The sequence below is a fragment of the Parasteatoda tepidariorum genome, chromosome 1, assembly GCF_982258835.1.
Source record: "Parasteatoda tepidariorum strain Cologne lab strain chromosome 1, Ptep-v5.0, whole genome shotgun sequence".
NCBI classification, from domain to species: domain Eukaryota; kingdom Metazoa; phylum Arthropoda; class Arachnida; order Araneae; family Theridiidae; genus Parasteatoda; species Parasteatoda tepidariorum.
The window spans coordinates 78,443,473-78,464,079 of NC_141755.1; the positions used below are offsets into that span (position 1 = coordinate 78,443,473).

Below are 20,607 nucleotides of genomic sequence, written 5' to 3' on the forward strand. Positions count from 1 at the left end.
TCGTAATATTTAGAATTTCTTATGTCAAAAATTTTAAAAACATTCCTGTTCTAGTTCTTCTAAATATTACATACTAAATAGAATGTTACCACTTATTTGTTTTCTTCATAATCGAAATTTCTGAATAGAATTTTCAATAATATAAGATAATGAATTTTATCAAATTTTATCGAATTTTTTAAGAAAATAATATTAGCTATTGAATTTTATCAATATTTGTAACATTTATAATTTCGTGTGTCAAAAATTCTAAAAATATTCCTGTTCTAGTTTTCTTCTTAATATTGCATACTAAATAGAATGTTACCACTTAATTGCTTTCTTCATAATTGAAATTTCTGAATAGAATTTTCTATAATATAAGATATTGAATTTTATCATTATTTGCAACATTTATAATTTCTTATGTCAAAAATTCTAAAAACATTCCTGTTCTAGTTCTTCTTAATATTACATACTAAATATAATGTTACCACTTATTTGTTTTCTTCAAAATCGAAATTTCAGAATAGAATTTTCTAGTCTCTATTGCTCCTTGTTTTCTCATAAAGAACACTTTCTAGATTTTTTACAGGTAGCTAAGGAATGATAAATCGAAATCAGAGAAACCTTTTTAAATTTATAATGTACTTTTCAGAATTTCCTCGCTTTTCTGAAAAGATTAAGACCATATTAGATTTCATGCAATTTAATACAAGCTTTCTGGTGTATTAAAGAAGTTATAATGCTTTTGTCGAAATGCTTTGAAGTAGGAAAAAAAACTTAAACTATCTTAACCATTACTGGTAGCTTCAAATTGTAACTCTTATTTTTTTAGCATGCTGTTACTTTATACACTTCTTTTTTGCGTCTCTACCTTTTTAGATTACAGTCTCTTCGTTTTATTTTACTTAGAAACAAAATGCATAAAATGCTTGAAAAAATTTCTAAAAAGACATTTAAGACTAAACTGATAGTTACATTGTGTTTGTTAATAATTAAATATTTAGTAATTTTTTTAAAGAAAAGCTTTTAAATTCAGGAATTCCCCAAAATATTTACTTTCTAAAATATTTAGAGATAGTTTGAAATATAGTTGTTAAAATATACAATAGTTTAGACAATAAATGTGCGAACATTGACATTTATTTTTAAAATTTTGTGTTTCAACAGCGTTTTGTTTTGTAACAAGACTCTGGTTTATTTCGTTTATAAAAATTTTTTACATTTGAGAAAAATATTGAAACGAAATAACGTGCTTTTTTTAACGAATGCTTTGAAATGCTTTTTAAGAATTTGACAAACGCTTTGAAGTTTTAAAAAAGGAAGCAAAATAATAAAAATATCGCAAATCGTTACCAGTTTTCGCAATTTGTTGCTTTCATTCTCAGATTCCTTTTCATTTCCTAGCCTTCCTATTTCGTATCGATTTAAATTAAAGTTTTCTCCTTTTACATTTCACTGACACATAAAAATATTTTCAAATACTTGAGAAATGTTTTTTAGACTTGTAACAGTTTTTTCACGTGTGCAAACATTCGAGACTTAGTTAATTTTTTAATACTTTCTATGTAGTTTTTGTTTTAAACAATAAGTAAACGTATATAATACATAATATTAAGGCAAAACTTTTTTAAGTATGAATTGATTCAAAATTTATACTTTTTTAAGTAATTTTTCTTCATTGATATAAATGCTTTTGTTAATAGAGATTAATAGTTTCACAAAATATGATTTTGCAATATTTTTTTTAAATTTAACTCTCGTTTCTGCAACTAGTTTTTGCTTCATTATTAAGTTTAGTTTTTTTTTAAAAAAACTACTCTTCAGTTTCTTAGCCTTTTTAATAACTTCAAACTTTCGTATTTTTTGTCTACTCTCTTAAATTATAGTTTCTTTTTACATGTTCAACAAAAACATACTTGATAAAAGGCATTTTAAGACACTTTTGAAAATTGTTAAATTTATTAACTGTTAAATACTTAGTTAATTGTTTTACAGCTTATTAACAGTTAATTTTTTAATTGATGGCTTAATTATTCAATTAATAGTTTTAAAGCAGGGCTTTTAAAGTTCCCAAAACAAATGCTTTTTACACTATTTTCTGTAATAATTAGTTTGTTTAAAAAAAAACGTAGATTGTCAGTTTAATAATTTATACATAATTCGAGTTAATAATAATTTATAAATAATATCAAGTTAATAATATATTTATAAATCATATCAAGTAAGCTGTTTAAAAAGAAGAACTAATTCATCAAAAAAATTTACTAATTTTTTACGTTTAATCATGACTATTCGCTTACAATTTCTTAATTAAACACTGAGTTTCTATTTCGTCATAAAATTCAGACTATCATTTTTCAAATTTCTGTCCAAAACAAGTCTCACTTTAGCCATGTTAAGTCTCATTTTTGACAATATCATTTTAAATCTCATTTTACGCAACAATTAAGCTTTATTTCGTTCTTTTTTGCAACGATATCATCATTAAATTACGTGGTTTGAGAAAGTCGAAATCTCAAATATTTACCAAAACTTATTTAAATGTATTTTAGGAGTTCTCTAATATTTTTTTTATCTAAATTTAAAACCGTTTACTCAGTATAACTGCAAGGTACAGGGATTAGTGCTCTCATTTGTCAAGTATGAGGTTTCAAAAGATTCATCGATGTTGCTGAAAGAGCACTCAATAACTCATGCTTTTATGTTATATTTCTTAATTAATCGTGTGGTTAAAATGTAACATTTAGTCAAATGCTTTTTAGCGAAATCATTGTCTTCATACTAGTTAAGAAAAAATTTCTTCGATTTGCTCAAATATTTTCTCGTAGAATTACACAAGGAACAGTTTCGTCAAAAACAAAGAAAAATTCGTAAACTATGAGCTCCCAGTGTTCTTACGCAGAATAAAAAGATATTAAAAACAAAAAGCTTCGATGAAGCTTAGTTGGTGAAATTCTTTTTTTTTTCTCGAATTTTAGCATCAGGATATTCACTTTTAAAGAATATTTTTCACTCTACTTATCGAATTTTCTTTTTTCCCACACTATAAAAGGCTGAGAAATCGAAAGAATTTTGCTACCAGCAGTTCAGTTGTCGAAATCTAGATTCAAAATATTTTTTTGACGTAGTTTTTCAGCATCTACACAATTTCAGCATTCTCTAAACAAATGTTTCTTATAGAAAGTTCTGTGATTTATTTGGCAGGGAATAAAACAAAGTAACTTTGTTAAAGTTTATCCAAATCGAGAAAAATGGGGGGAAATATGAAAAAATTATTATTCAATTAACAAAAATGTTTATTTAAGCAAGAAATAATACTAAAACAGCAAAATCTATTTTATTCAACAAAAGGAATCTGTCTCATAGTCACTTCAGTCTCATCATTAATATATAGTTTTAGAATCTATATCAAAAATTAAAACAGGAAATTAACCCAATTAGGGTCTCAAATTAATATTTAATCAAGAAAGAAACAAAACGCTATTGAAATCTGACAAATAACAGTAAAGGAAGATGAATGTAATAAACTTCAAAACAGGTTTATTTAGAGGTTAAAACTTGATGGTAAGTGACGTAGGACTAACCCTGCCTATAGTTTTTTTTAACCTGTCTTGTTGCTGTTACATGAGCCTTCTCGTTCAGTGATATATCAGATTTCGAAAGTGATTTTGTTTCTGCTTGGTTTAATATTAATTTGCGCCCCCTAATATGCATTGCTTTTAATGTTTTTATGTTTGATAATCGTTCTAAAGACAAACATTAAGAGCTGTCACTTTGGAGCACCCTGTACACTCAATGACCAATCAGAGAGCATGCATAATGAGGGAAGTAAAAAAGTAAGAAAATATATATCTTGTGGTTAACCGACAGTAATATAAATTAGTTCTATTAATTTTTGGGATTTTTTCCACGGTACGTATATTTTATTACCTTGAGTTGATATTTTATTATCATCAAAGTATTTCAATCGCAACAAATAAACTAAAATACAAATGCATATAAATTCATCTTATATTTTAGAGTTTAAACAATTTTAATCAAAAAGTAATGTTTACTTGAACATAAATATTTAGAATTCCAAAATCGTTCATAGTATTTATTCAAATCTATCATTATTCATAGTTTTTCTCTGTTTAGAGCTTAACGTATTAAACAAAAGCAATACTATAAATACATCATTAATGTCACTTGAAATATATTACAGAATTTATTTTATGAAAATATCTTTCAAGAATATATATTATTCATTTTATATCAATTTTGACAACTTGTTTTTTATTCCTTGATATTCCGTGCACACACTACAATGTATTTAATGTTTCATAGCAATGTTCAATTCGAACTCATCATTCTTTTATCTCGACGGAAACTACCAACTGCTCTTTTAAAAAAAATGCAACTTACAATTTAAAAAAACGTATTGATGGAACATAAATATTTTATGGATTCCGAATCTGGTATGGGAACGGGAAGGAATTGAAAAACAATAACATTTTCTATCTTCTGTATCATTATTTTTCCACTACATACATTTAAAATTCTGATAGCATTATGATTCTGCTGAGTAATAAATATAGTTCAAGTACAAAAATAATATTTTGAAGTACAACAGAAATTTTGTACTTCAAAATAGTTTATTTCGTCATCATTTAAATAAAAAAACACAAAAATTTTTTCTCTCTTTTGCTTATGATTTTTTTTCGAGTTTTTTCATGTGTTATATTTTACTTTACAAACAGCCGACACAATTCTGAGTTTACGACTATCAATTTTCAACTCTCTTTTTGATGGAACAAATCTGGATTTCGGCTGCTATATTGAGAGGAAAACCACGAAAATCTTCCGTGGTTAGCATGGCAGCAAATGAATTCTCACCCATGATCCATTAACCACTGAAGGTATTTTATGTCTGTACTGTGGACCATACAAGCCGGATGCGCGGAATCTCTATTCGCCAACCATCGTGGGTATTCGAACCCTGGTCAACCTCACTGGGAGGCAAGCGCTCTATCTCATAAGCCACCAAGGTTCTATAAGTTATATTTCATTTTATTTTATAACCTTCGTTGAACAGGTGATCCAATTTTTGGGTTAACGACTACTAATGTTCAACTCCTTGGCCTTGTAATTTTGAACCCAATCCAGAAAACAATGGAACTCCAGGATCAAGTATTGAGAGAAATTTACCTTCGGGGAGGACTTTTTGATGGAACCGCTATTGCGCTACATGGAGAGGAAGACCACGAGAACTTACCACGCTCAGCCTGCCGACAAAGGGACTTTAACCCATGATCCGTCTACCACTGAGGATATTTCAAGTCAGCAATGTGGTCGGTGCAAGCCGGATGAGGATTCGTATCGACCTGCCATTGCTGGGATTCGAATCCGGTTCATCTGATTGGGAGGCGAGCGATCTATCCCCTGAGCCTCCACGGCTCTATAAGTTATATTATAAATAATATAAGGGTTAGCTCAATTATTTTTCTTGTGATTTACAAAAATTTTAATTTAAATTATTAAGAAAATTTCCTGATTTCGCCATCTAGAATAAATGCTTATTTTTATTTTTTATCGAAATTATTTGTTCTTAACAAGCTTTTAATGATAACATATCAATCGAGATCATTTTCAATGAAAGGTAAGAGTTAATAAAGGTTTTTCATTATTTCCTAGAAATAACGTTTGAGTATTTTCAGCGTGAGAATACAGGCCATGTGTCAGAATTTTAGATATATTTTAATAATTCAGAGTATTGTGTCTGTACGTTTTTAACGTTTTAATGTTCCATAATGAATCAAATTTCTGTAACACGAAGAAAACGATGATGAAAATATATAATAGTGCATATGATATAATTCTTAACTTTTTTTTTCGTGCAGGAAATGTCACATTTTCATTGCATAGCTATTCTATCCCAGATGCACCGTTATCAGATTACAACAAAAATGCGACAGTCACGGAGATTTCTTTGTAAAGTCACTTGAGACTTCTGTGACTTTGATGCTTGGGTCTTAATAGATTACTATGTCCATCTTTGGAAACGTCACATTTTGACGTCATCTAGACGTCAGCATGAGATCACATTGAGCCATTTAGTTGTCACAGAGACATCACGACGAAAATGACGAAATGTGATGTATTCACGTTTCAATTGGGGCACGGTGTGACGAAGATGTGACTTATTCATATCTCAACTGAGTCAAGATGTTATGAAATTGTGACATTTGTGCCTCATGGTGATGTCACTGTGGCAATTATATGCCACATTGGGGTTTCATGTTGACGTCTGGGTAATGTCAAAAATTATGTGACGTATGTGACGTCACCGAAGGCAGACATAATAACCTTTAAAGACCCACGCATCGGCGTCGCAGAAGTCTCAAATGAGTCTCCATGACTGATGCATTTTTGTTGCAATCTGGTAATGGCGATATCTTTGAATAACTAATGAAACTTAAATGAATTTCCAAACATAAAAATTCAAAATTTCATAGCAACTAAAATTGGAAGGAAAGTAATATCTAAAATAATTTACAAGATGTGCTATCCTATTTAACACTAAATGAAGATCCACCTCTTCATTTGTGTTGATATTTGAAGAAAGCAATCACTCCTTTATCATTAAATTTGAAATTTTATAGCCATCCATTATTGAAAATTATAGTTTGCAATAGACTGTTGTCCATTTACATTAACTCGATGAATGTAAACTGAAAAGCATGGTAATTTTCTTCCCGGAAGTAATTTCAGCGAAGATAATAAACTCGCAAAGTAATTTATATTGATGCTGGTTTTCAGAAGTAAAGGAGCTAACTTCCTACAGTCTTCTCAAATTTTTATTAACTCAAATTTTTATTAAATCGTCTCAAATTTTTATTAAGTAAGTATCGTAAACCAAATTTTTTTCTAGAAGAAAAAAAAAACTTAAAAGTGATAAAAATCTAATACAAATCACGAGACGTTTATTTGAAGCAGGAAAATTTTTTTAAAGGGATAAAAATGTAATAAAAAATCACGGAACAATCTTGAGCCATCGGCTACTAATATGATATAATAGGAGATCATGACGGGGCCGAGATAGCCTGGTTGGTAGGGCATTGGGCCCATGTCCAAGTGGGCGTGAATTCGATCCCAGCCTGCCAAAGACTCCTCGTGTAGTAAATGGTGACTGATGCAAGTCAGATTTGTCTGGATTAGGTACAAATTTAATTACAGGTTTCGAAAATTTTAACTAGTTAAAGAAATTCCTAACTCTCGGAATCCTTGGAACCCTTCCAGGAAATCCTCGGGTTCCACTGCACACCATTTGGTAACCTATGGTAACATTTAGTAACCACAACATTTTGTAAAAATTTTTAAGTGTCAGCCTCCCACCGAAGTCCAAAACAGGATTGTGCGATTTTGATGTAAGATCACATGATATCCTCATAAATAATTAAATCCCAATAGGTCCCAGCTTGCTATTTGGAGAATGGGTATAGGCTGTTTTTAACAGACCTTCAATCAGTAGTATTACTAGAGTATACAACTGATACTAGCTCTGATACTACTTATCAGTAGTATTACAATAATATGAATTATTTATAATATCAGTTGCCTTAGGCATTCAAAGCCTCAAATCTTCGGGGTGGTACATGAGGCTTATGACGTCAAAAAGGTCGTAAAATTCGGCAAGATTTCTAAGTTGGAGACGGACTCACTTCCAATGAGAACTTTTTCTTTGCCTGTAAGTTGTTATTCTGTGCTGTTAAAAGGCTTAAAGTAGTCAAACCATTTCAGTCAACCAGTAGTCAAACCAGTAGTCAACCAGTAGTCAAACCAGTAGTCAACCAGTAGTCAAACCAGTAGTCAAACCATGTGGATTTTCGAGAAAATAGTGCGTGATTAACAACAAAAAAAAATACAGGTTCATTATTCATATTGTTATTCACATTCAAAAAATGAATGCAGTTCATTATTCAGGTTCACGGGTTCTCTGACCAAAAATATAAAAACAACACATTTTTATCCCAAGGACATTTTTAATGTGCCGTGTAATGAACCAACTTCAAAATTGTAATACTCCATGCTCTTCATTTTTTTTTTTGTTTTGTGTCTTTTTATTTTGACTAGATATATCCAAACATTGAAAATATTAAAATGATTTAATCTGAATATTTGTTTATTGACGAAAATATTAATATGCTGCTTTTTTGGGCGAAATGCGTAAAACAGAAAACTTTCAGACTAAAATTGTTCTTTCAAAATATTAATTATTACACATTTTCTTTAACTCTACATTACCTACTTTTTATTGTAATTATGGTATTCTATTCATCAATCAGCCTACATTTATTTTTTGATCACACTAATGCACATAAAAATAAACTATTCTTATGCATGAAAAAAATTTGAAGTGCTTTAAATACTCGATAATAACTAGGTCCAGTATTAAATACTTTGCTCATACAAGAATGAAAGTTTTAATTTTATTTTACTTATTAACTTTTTCAAATGTTTTTGAAGATTTTTAAGTTTAACTCTATCAAACATGCAGCAGTATTTACATTTACAACACTCAAAAATAAACGGCTAGATTTAGGAATCAAATAACTACAAAAAAAAAGTTAGCATATCTGTATTTCAAATTCTTGAAGACGTGGGAGTCAAAGAAATGTTTTGTGCTTTCTCTCTAAGGAACGAGAAAAAATGTTTACAGATTTCTCGTATGGCGTTTCGAACACAATGAGAAATTTCATTCTGGATTCCATATCCGTTGTCAAAACAAATATGCTAACACATGTTGCCGTTCTAAAATATTCTTTATTTTCTTCTAAATGTTTTGAGTCGAATTTATTTGAACTTTCCTTTCTTGCTACATCGAATACAGAGGCCGTGAAAACGAAGCGCCTGAAGTTTGAGAACTGCTTTCATCTGTTTTTGCTTAAGGAATTTAGAAGCAGCTTTAAAAAAAGGTATTTCCAAAAGCAAAAACTCAGCAATGATTTTTGAGACTTGAATTCTTTTCACTTGTGAAACGCAGTTTCCATAGTTTTTGCAGACATAAAAAAATGATTACTTTTGTCGAGTCTTGATAATTTGAAAAAAACAACAATCAATCCTACGTCACGAGGATTACTAGCGTTGTGGTAAAACGTTGTAATGAACAACCATAAATATTTAGCTAACTTTTCACTAACGACAGTTATCCTGCAGGCCGAAATATGATTTTTTTTAAAGAATAACCATGATTATCAATTACTATTGAACTATATAATTGAAAGTAATATAGTTAAATAGTACAGAAATAGAACTATATCACTATAGTTAAATGGAGCTGTATCACTGAAAGTGATGAGTGAATAGACATCATCTAAAATAGCTTAAGATAGCCTAAAAATATCCAGCTAATACAAGCATTAATAGAAAAACAATGCAATGAGATCAACAGTTATTTCAAGAAAACAATTCCAAAAAAAAAAATTTGTTTTATTTTAAGCAGGAATTCCGTTGCGGGAATTGTAATAATTTTATCTTTGCTCATGTGTCGTTGATGCTATAAATAAATATTGTTTTATTAAAACTGTTTCTTCAGTTTTATTCGTTTTCCATTGATAGCCATTTTCTCCGTGGCAGCCATCTTGGGAAAATAACGAATTTAAAAACTAAAGAATGTTCTTCACAAGCGTTGCTATCACTTTAAGAAGAATCGTATCTAAAGCTGGCTTAACCTGTTAGTAAAAATAGGTATTAGATATTTTTCGAATAATTAAAAAATACCTAAATGTATTTTTGCTTGTAATTAGAACGTAAGTTGTTGATGTGTCGTTGATGCTATAAATAAATATTGTTTTATTAAAACTGTTTCTTCAGTTTTATTCGTTTTCCATTCATAGCCATTTTCTCCGTGGCAGCCATCTTGGGAAAATAACGAATTTAAAAACTAAAGAATGTTCTTCACAAGCGTTGCCACCACTTTTAGAAAAATCGTATCTTAAGCTGGCTTAACCTGTTAGTGGAAATAAGTATTAGATGGTTTTCGAATAATTAAAAAAATACCTAAATGTACTTTTGCTTGTAATTAGAACGTAAGAAAAAGAAGTATATGAAAGGGACTCCGGTGTACCATCTGTGTCAAAAAGATTCGCAAGTTCAGGCACAATAAGATTTCGACCGGACCAAAAATCAGATTGTTTTTCTCATGAACAATCTTAGCCTTCCTCACCACACATCTCCAACTTTTTATCCTTCGTTATATTTTTTAATAATTTCATGATTTTAAAATCTAATTAACAGGCTCAAAATTCCATATCTGTGTGGCAATAATTTTTCTAATAAAAAAAGAGAGCTCTGGTAATTAACACCAAAATATTTAGTATTTCAACTATTTATTTTATGATGCAAAGGTTACCCAGAAATGTCCCCACTTCATTGAGATTCATTGCAAGTAAACAACTAGCCATTACACATTAATAAGGCCTTCGTAACTGAGTCCTTAGGAACTGTTATGCTTCTAATAAACGCTCTGAAGTGTGGAGGTAGCGGGTTCAAATCCTGCTGTATCCGTCACACTAGAGCTGCACATTGGGCAATTGGCAATGGTCTGAGAAATATTCCTGAGAATCATACGAGAACATGTGATCACAATTTTGACCCTTTGTGGAGGAGATGGTTTTTCCCGCATTGTTAGCCCGATGACCTGCGCGCAAAATCTAGCACTGTAGGGGAGAGTGGGGTCAATTGTAACAGGGTACGATTGTAACAGAGCAAAAATTTCGAGTGTCGGACCCTAGATTTGGTTCCTAGGTGGCGCTCAAGGTGTATTTAATAAATCTACATGTACACCCCTGATGGCAACCATTTTTGTGTACTTTTGAAAGAGTTACATCACAAAAGACATTTTCGCGCTTCTTAAGTACTTTTTTAGGTATATGAATATTATATTGTAACAAAGTAATTTTGTTTAGACAAATAAAAATTAGTAACCGAATATGTAAGTGGACACCTTAATTAACATTTCAATAAAAAAAAGATTAGTTTTACTAATTAACTAGCATTGTTTTTAACAAATGAAGCTGAAATGGCGTCTTGGGGACGATTGTAACAATAAGTAAAGGGACTATTGTAACAGCTGAAAATAAATAATCTTATGTTTACAAACCATTACTTAACTCTTTAAGAACCACCAATAGTTTCCTATATCATTTATATTATGTTGCATGTGCATTAGTTTATTTGTCACCTTTCACAGCATAAATTAAATTTTTAACCCCTTAAAGTTAAAAGTTTAACCCTTTAGGTCTCTGCTCATTATTAGTTTTACTTCTAAAATATCACTACTATTTTGATCAATAAAAAATATATATCACAACTATGATAATATGTATAATTAACTATGTTTTAGTTGAATTTATGAACTGTTACAATTGACCCCGTAAGTGGGGACAATTGTAACAAGTGCACGACTGTCAAAAATTGTTAATAACTAATATAATAACATTTAAAATCAGGTATTTATTTATTTTTTCTGTTAGAGGATAGTCTACTTTACTCGTCTGTCAATTAATACTAATAATATATTGGATTTTTTGTTTGTTAAAAATAGTTAAGTAAAAAATGTTACAATTGACCCCACTCTCCCCTACTGAAGAACATATGAACAAGGACCCATACCGCACATCCGCGATGCTTTTGCAAGCTGATCAAATAAGTCGCTCACTCGCACATTAACCGCTACATGTGATTCTTGACTTCAGTGGTCCATTAGGAACTGTATCTTAACGATGGACATCCGGAGATTAATTTTTAAGAAGTCTTTCTCAAATTTCCTCAATTCAGGCATTTACAGGGCAGATTTGTTGGCTACTCTTTCTGGGGCACCATTTTAGGTGGGCCAACGTTGTTCCCACAGTAAGGACGGATAGTACAAAGAAGGAAAGAACATTCATGCCTTTCCCGGGATTCGAACCTAGAACCCTTCTCATGCAAGGCCAGTTCCCTGACCCCTACACTCTAAAAACTGTACCTCTGATTTCAGAGGCACATTTGGATCATTTGTGCCTCTGAATTTTAAGGGCACAACGTACCTTTAAAAATGAAAGGCACAATGCACCTCTGATTTCAGAGGCACATTTGGATCGTTTGTGCCTCTGAATTTTAAGGGCACAACGTACCTTTAAAAATGAAAGGCACAATGTACCTCTGATTTCAGAGGCACATTTGGATCGTTTGTGCCTCTGAATTTTAAGGGCACAACGTACCTTTAAAAATGAAGGGCACAATGTATCTCTGATTTCAGAGGCAAAATCAGATGTACCTCTTAACTTGAAAGGTACACTGTACCTTAGATTTTGCTTTTGTGTACCGCTCATTGAAAAAAGCATTTAGTGGTTCCAAAACCTGTTATTTACCAGATTTGAACAAATTTTTTTTTTTTTACCTATTTGTAATTTGCTAGCACTTCATATAAAAAGGGACTTTCTATTTGGTTTACACGCTTACCAAGATATTAATTATAATAATTCTTAATGAAAAATATTTCTCCATTCTTTGAATATTGGCCACTTGAAAGTGATCATTTCAAGGGATTCCATCTAAGGCTTTTTCATAGACAATTATAAAATAAGTAAATTTATACCATTTCTTTAATTATGTAGCGTTTAATGATACTTCAACAACTAAAAAGGTGCTTTTCTGCTCAGATATAGGTACAAAAAGATAATATTTATCTCTGTTAACCCAAGTCAATAATAATTCATGGATTTTTTTTTCAAAAAGCATCCTCAAAATGGAAATTTCTTATAAATTTAGATATTTTTAAATATTTAGAGATTTAATAAAATAGTTTTATAAGGATCAAAATTAAACACTAAATATCATGAAATCTAATATCTTTTATTTTCACACATAAAGAACAATTTTACATAATTTAGTAACAGTTGCAATACAGTTGCACAAATATGGAAAAACATAGAACTTACATAGAATATTTTAAAATGATAGATGTAGATTTTGACAACTTGGATATTTTATAACATAAAATATGTTTAATCAAATGACTTAACAAGTGTAAAATGAAAGATTTCCTTGAATTGATATGAATTTTTTTAAAATCCAGATTTTGGCGAAGAATATTAACCCGTTAGGCGCCATCATTCCTATTTTGGGAATATTAGCTTTCAATTTTTTTAGAACTAACTGTACTTAATATTATTTAATCGATGATTTTATTTGAGCTCAAAATATATGAAAAGCCTTCTGCAATTTTTTTGGAAAGCTTGTTTCAGAATTTTTTTTTATTGTATTTTAAAAAACGTGAAATTCTGCATTTTTGTCCCAATCATTAAACATGCATTTGTTTTATAAATATCATTAAAATAAGAATTACTTTCGTGCTTCAACTTAATTACAACAATCGGATTATAGTCGGATTGAGGATTAATAAACTTCAAACTTCTATCTTAGTTCTCTTTTCTATAATCCGAATTTCGATGTCTACAGTATTTCTTAAAATGCCCTATTTCACTACAATAGACAACATGCAGGCTTCTCCCCAACATATCCTGGACTGTCTTGGTCTGAACAAAAGGGACATTCTTAATAACACACTTATGGTGGCCGACTTCCTCCGGGTGATGAATTTCATGGACATAGTTTAGCCCTGCTAATTTTGGGGATAAGGAAGAAGAAGAAGAAGAAGAAACATTCACTTTCAGATCTAAATTTCTTCACAATACTTGGCGAATTCCATTTCTCATTAAAATGTTCTTTCTGGTGATCGTTATTACACGGAATATCTTGTGGATCATACTGAAAATTGGCAATGAGCTTTTCTTTAAAGTAATAATAATTATAATCATAAATTTCTGACCTTTCAGCAGGAATAAGCTGTAAAGCACACGAAAACCAAAGATCGAAATTCACACTAAATCTCATCGCTTTCTGTTCAAAGAGTTCGAAGTACCGTCGAATTCCACACTTCTTGGCATCAATTTTAAACATCTCATTCACTAGTTTTTTCTTAAGTAGGAAATCCATAATAACAATAATATTTGTCACCAATTCTTTCAAAAACTTAATAAAACATTTCTGGAACGGATCCCAACGCTGCCACCAATTAAATACATAGCTGTAGCGTATCAAGCTATATTAAAGAAGTGTTGAGTTTTTTTTATAAAAACATTTATTTCACACCACAACAAATACAATAACAGATATAAAGTACCCGTAACGGGATAGTTAAATCTCATAAAGGAAACTAGAAAAAGTGCCCGTAGCGGGATATATGAAAACTCACCCGTAACGGGATAGATAAAATATCAAGGTACTCTATATAAACCCATAACGGGTAATATGAAAACTCAAATTCCGCACAAAACTAATTCTAAAAAATCAACAACTTTCTGGTGTTCTAATTTTATCGTCTGCTTTTATTATTTGTATTTCGTCATAAAATATTTCATTGATGTGCGCATGCGCTTCTTCTCCGTTACATCGTACCGAAGAAAAAGAATTGAAGCCCATTTGAGAGGCACAGGGAACCGGTAAAATCCTTTCGTACCGCGCATTGACTCGCGTTTGCTTTGGTGCCTTTCATTTCTTGTGGTGCCTCTCATTTTTAAAGGCACATTAGTTATGTGCCTCTAACACAAGAAAATGAAGGGTACATTTAGCTTGTGCCTTTTATTTAAGAGGTACAGTTTTTAGAGTGTACACAGTCCAGACGGCAAATGTGTGATATCTCTTCTTCAATTTGACAAAAGCCTTACGAGCCATTCCCTATATTGAGCACGCGAGCCTGCATACATGTGGAAAACATATTTATTTATTGTTATGAAAACATGAACAGGCTTGCGTACTCTTTCCTAAGAACTGTTTATGATCTTAAATCAAGTTGAAAAACAACATAAATTAAACAAAGACATTATGAACATACACATTCAATGTAGCGTAAAGATAGTGAGTTCAAATGCCCCCTTTACCATTTATGTATCTTTATGACATATGTTATCTGTTCTTCAACTTGACAAGGGCATATAAGTCATACTTTGTAACACAAACACAAGCGTGCATACGTGTGGGAGACATTAAATAAATAGATGCATCTAAATTTGCGGCGGTATTCTTACCTGCTGCTTCCTACGCTTCCGTGTCCCGCAGTGGACTGATCATTAAGACATGGTTCCCAGAAGATCACCGAAGTCAAGCATCACTGGCTGCGGTCAGTGTGCGGGTGGGTGACCATTTGGATCAGCCTGCGTAGGGACCGAGGGTGTGCGGTATTGGTCCCCGTTAAACTGTTCTACCATAAAGTGCCCGACTTCGCGTGCAGGTCGTTGGGATACCGAAGCGGGGATGCCGTCCCCTCTGCAGAGGATCAAAATTGTGATGGCATGTCTTCGGATCATCCTCAGGGATGTTTTCCAGACCGTCCCCAATAGCCCATTGTGCAGCTCAAGTGTGACGTAAATGAACTACAATATCAACATACTTTGTAATAAGAACACAAGCCTGCATACGTGTGTGCGACATTAAATAAATAGATGCGTCTAGATTTGTAGCGGTATTCTTACCTGCTGCTTCCTACGCTTCCGTTTTGTGATGTTGGGGCTGCTGTTGTTGTTGTTGTTAATTTACGTCGCACTAGAGCTGCACAATGGGCTATTGGTGACGTGTGATGTTGGGGCAGCCTGATGCATAATAGTCAAATTATTGATCTAGTTCAGCCTTGTCTTTTTTTAATAACAGATGACACAAGTTAGAAGGGGGCCTCCCTGGCCGAGCGGTATTGCTCTCCAAACGCTGGCAAAGCATGGAGGTAGCGGGTTCGAATCCCGCCGTAACCCTGAATCTATTTTCGTGCTGTCCTGCTCTCAATTGTAATATCCGCCTTCCTACTTGACAAAGATTTATAAACCGTACTTATGTAATTGAGTGCGCAAGTTTGCATGTACGTGTATCAACAAATAAATAAACACAAGTTTGAGAAAAAGCTCAACGAAAGATTTGTGCATTTACAAATACGCATTTATTCATATTTTTAAAGGTTGATAGATGTTAGTTATAAGTTTAAGTTTCCTGAAATATCATGCATTATGGTGACCAGGCATGGTGGATTTGTAGATCTATCTGTAGTCATTATCTCCCTTGACTGTATTGCCACTTCAATTCCTCTGAAAAGAGCTTTTTTATATACAAGAGAGTAAGTAACATTTTACTGCATTGTAACCTTTTTCTTAAAATGTATTTAATTTATTATCAAATACACTTTTAAATTATATATGTTTAAGCATGTTTTACTGTGTAAATTAATTATTTTCTCCTTCGTTCTCGCTTCATTCCTTTTCAATTGGATATTTGTAATAAGATTATGTCCTAATCTTTTTTGTGTAGTATTATTTTTTTTTCATGAAACGTTGTTCACTAAACTTTTTGAAGTTTGAATGTGATGAGTATTTATCAAAAAAAAAAAAAGGAATTTGTGAATGACAATTAAAAGTTATCAATGGTTAAAAAGGAGAACAGTTGTAATTATTAGGCTCGAGAAAGCAAACGTTACAAATTGCCAAATTTATTTTCGTTTAGTATTAGTAAAGATAAAATAGAAACTTTTCAAACTCCCTCTAGCATTTTATTTATAGTTACGTACAACTACTGCTTTATTTTTTTCTAACTGGTATTCTTATTTTAGAAATGTCTAAATTTTTTAAAACATATAAAGTATGTACTATTTATGAGATGTGTATATATTTTTACTTGAATAACTGTAGGAAGAATACTTAACTTCGACTAATAAAAATTTGAAAATTTAAAAAAAATAATAACTAATAGCAGTTTAAACTCTTCATAAAAAAAAGCTGGATTTAGTTTAGTGTTGAAAAGTTCTGTTTGAAGTATACTTCTTCGGGGCTACTTTTAAGGGTTTTAAATAAAAAGAAAGATAAAGCTGTCATTGATTTTCTCTGCCGCAAGGAAATAACTTCGCGTTTTAGAAGATTTGGCAGTTTTAAATCTCTTCTTATTTAACTATAATACTTCGTATGAATTGAAATACTTAATGAAAGTAATTTGAAATTGATCTTTGGGCTATCATTAGGATAGAAGAATATGACGTCATGTAATAAAAAGATTTTTAGAAAGTAATATGTATGTAATTGTGTATTGTATCTGTTACAGTCTCATCACAATTATTCGGGATTGATAGATAAGGGAGATTTTCTCATCAAGAAATTTTTTAAAGAAATCCTCGTGTTGCATATTTTAATACCTTACGCTATGGAGTACATGTGGACGAAATTGTTCTGGCCAGAAACTATTTGATATAGTTGAAAAACGCGATCATCGAACTTTTTTTTTATAACCGTCGTTGAACAGCCGACCCAATTTTATGGGTTTGCGACTACTAATGTTCAACTCCGTAGCCTTGCAATTATGAACCCAATCCAGAAGACAAAGGAACTCCTGGATCGAGTATTGGGGAGAAATGTGCCTTCGTGGAGGACTTTTTGATGGAGCATTTGCGTTACTTGGAGAGGAAGAGCACGAGAGCTTCCCACGGTTAGCCTGACGGTGAAGGGATTCTAACCCATGATCCGTCTATCACTGAAAATATTTCACGTCAGCACTGTGGTCGGTGCAAGCCGGATGCGGGATCATCGAACTTACCGTTTCGCGTCGTCGAGTGCTCACGGACGGCGCTGGTGGCAATCAGTGCAAGAAGAGCCGTGATAGCTCAGGGGATAGAGCGTTCGCCATCCAATGCGGTGAACCGGGTTCGAATCCCAGCGGGGGCTGGTCAATACGAATTCCGTATCCGGCTTGTACCGACCACAGTGCTGATGTAAAATATCCTCAGTTGTAGCGGATCATGGGCTAGAATCGCTTTGCTGTCGGGCTAACTATGGGAGCCTCTCGTGGTTTTTCTCTCCATGTAAAGCAAATGCGGGTTAGTTCCGTCAAAAAGTCCTCGCATTTCTCTCACTACTTGATCCAGGAGTTCTCTTGTCTTCTGAATTGGGTTCAAAATTACAAGGCTACCAGGTTGAACATCGGTAATCTTAAATAAAAAATAAAAAAAAAAATGGGTTGATTATTCAACCACGGTTATTAAATAAAATGAAAACCAGTGCAAGAAGCAAACAGGTACAAAGGCCTGTTAAATGACAATTTACTTAAATTATGTACCAACTGTTGCTTATTTGGACGTTTTTCTCGAAACACATCTTTCCCGATAAAGATGTGACTTAAATTGCCAATTATTTTAGCTACCGTGATCTTTAATGACAGTGTTTCATGGGTATTACCAGCAGTTCAAGGGTATTCATATTTTGCAATAAAGCATTCGGACTTTTACAGAAGGCGCAACGCAGATCTCCTCGTATGCTCGGAGCCTCTACCTCCAGCAAGAAGGCAAGATCAAGTGGAATGTTCGAAATGAGGCTCAATTCAGACCACTAGACCAGCAACCACCCTAGGCATTGCCTATCTTTATTCAGCTCCCTCTATACTAATTATAAAAATGATGCAAAATATCACTATGGGGAAAAGCTAAAATTTTTGCGTAATTAAAAAATTATGTTAATCTAATTTCTTTTAAAGTTCAAAGGTTACTCTGATGCTGTATTGTTTGGGCTCATAAAGAGTTGCAAAAATTAAGATTTATTCATCGAGAAGCCAAATTGTTGATTTCGAAAAAAATTTAGTACTTTTTGAAAAAATTCTATGTATAAATATATATATATATATATATATATATAGGTCTTAGGCAGGGAAGGAGGGTACAAAATTTATTTATTTATTATTAGACAGAGGTCAGTTATGAAAGTGGTCACGAAAAGTTGTGTTCTTCATCGTAAGTCAGGAAAAATCTTGCAAAGTAAATCCGTAAAATGTTTAAATTTAGGGAAAGAGAGAAATCTTAGTAAATGTAATTAGTTTATCAAATAGGTTGAGCGATTCCCACAAAGAGCAAAGGGGAAAATATCTTTACTTTTAATTACTGCATACTTGAGCCAAAAATAGATTTAAGGACAGGATGTGAATTTAAAAATATGAGAGTGTTTCGATTAGAATAATAAATTAAGAAGAGGATTTACAGAAAAAAAATAACATAAAAAGATTAATTGAAGCTTTTCAATACAATTATATTCATACAAGAAAGCAACATATAATTATCCACTTTCTCGATGAAGTTGTATTTTATTTTACTCTAAAAAATGACATGAGGGAATGACAAATGTAAAAAATTTTACCTGGTTTGACTCATTCAAATTTATTCTACAGCAAAGCTTCTTTAAGTTGAAGATGGAAACATACTGTAATTTTGTTCTATGAAGCCAGTTGTTAACTTCTGAAGTTTTTATTAAAATATTTTTATTCTAAGAAGATTGCAGGTGATAAGAACATTGTTGTGAGGGAATGACGCGAAACACTGGGGACAAAGTTTAAAATAGTGCAGTGTTAATATTTTTATCAGAAATTAAATTTAAAATTGATTTTCTGAATTCTATATTTTAGTATTCTGAAATAAAAAACACGAATTAGTAAAAAAAAAATTTTATTTGAGAAAATATTTTTTTCTTTTTTTAAATCAGCAGTGGGGACAAGTGAGGGAATGACATATTGGTATATTTTAATTACCTAAAATAAATAAAAAATGAAAATTGATAATTTTGTTTTTATTCTTTTGTTAGCTTGCATTCTGAAGGACACTTTCCCTGAATTTTTTTTTTCGTAAGCTGTAAAACAAACATAAAATATACTGGGGACATGAAAATGACTGTTTTTGTGAGAATGACCCATATATATATATTAGTCCGTTCTTTAGCTCAGATCTAAAATAATGATGTTATATTAACTTATAGATTAACTTCGATTTTATGGAACTTAAACTTTGGCTTTATTTTCCTTGGTGAAATAATGTAATCCTACTGAAGAAAATATTCTTACTGATGTACTGATTTCTAAAACCAAAACGAGACATAGCACTGGATAAATGACATCCTTTCGATCGTGATCTCTTCGGAAGCGTTGCTGGGACAACGCCTGGGGACAGATTTAGTATTCGTGTACCTCTCGCAATATGGCTATTATGTTATTGAGTTATAGGTTATGGTTATCTAAAAACTGAACAGAAAGGATTGCTTTTTGACAGGAAAAACAAATAAATAATGAAGGCAGTAATGCTTAGAAGATATATTAGAACAACAAAATATGAGATGGAAAATAAAAGACATAGTTTAAAACTTATTTTAAAGTAAATCATAAAGCTGAAAGAAAAAAAACTCAAGTTCATGTTTCAAATTATTTTTTATAAATTTTGAACAATTAGATTGATATCTAGCTAATCAATAGAATATATTTGAACAATTGATATCTAGCTAACCATTGGAATATATTTGAACAATTGATATCTAGCTAACCAATGGACCAATTTATATATATTTATATTTTTCGTACACGTCGACACAGAAAGTCTCCGTTTCTTTCTCTCGTTGACAACAAGGAATTTAAATGTCGAGCGTGCAAGCTGTTATAGGCAAGAAAGAGGAAATGTTTGCAAATTTCTGAAGGAAAATTCTTGCCTCTAGTAGACAAGTGGAGCTGAAACGATCTGAGATGTAAGTTGGGAAATATTGAAAGTTT

The 20,607-nt window shown here is 31.7% G+C and overlaps 1 long non-coding RNA gene across 2 annotated transcripts in view; it reads left to right on the plus strand.

The window, feature by feature from the left end:
• Window positions 1–20,607, plus strand: part of LOC110282269 (uncharacterized) — a 137,720-nt gene that overhangs the window by 25,804 nt on the left and 91,309 nt on the right. The window contains exon 1 of one of the 2 annotated variants that reach the window (XR_015435320.1): window positions 15,920–16,165. The exons of the other annotated variant lie outside the window; for it this stretch is intronic. This is a non-coding gene — a long non-coding RNA (uncharacterized LOC110282269). Of the gene's footprint in view, window positions 1–15,919; window positions 16,166–20,607 lie in introns of those variants that run through there. 2 annotated transcript variants of the gene reach the window in all.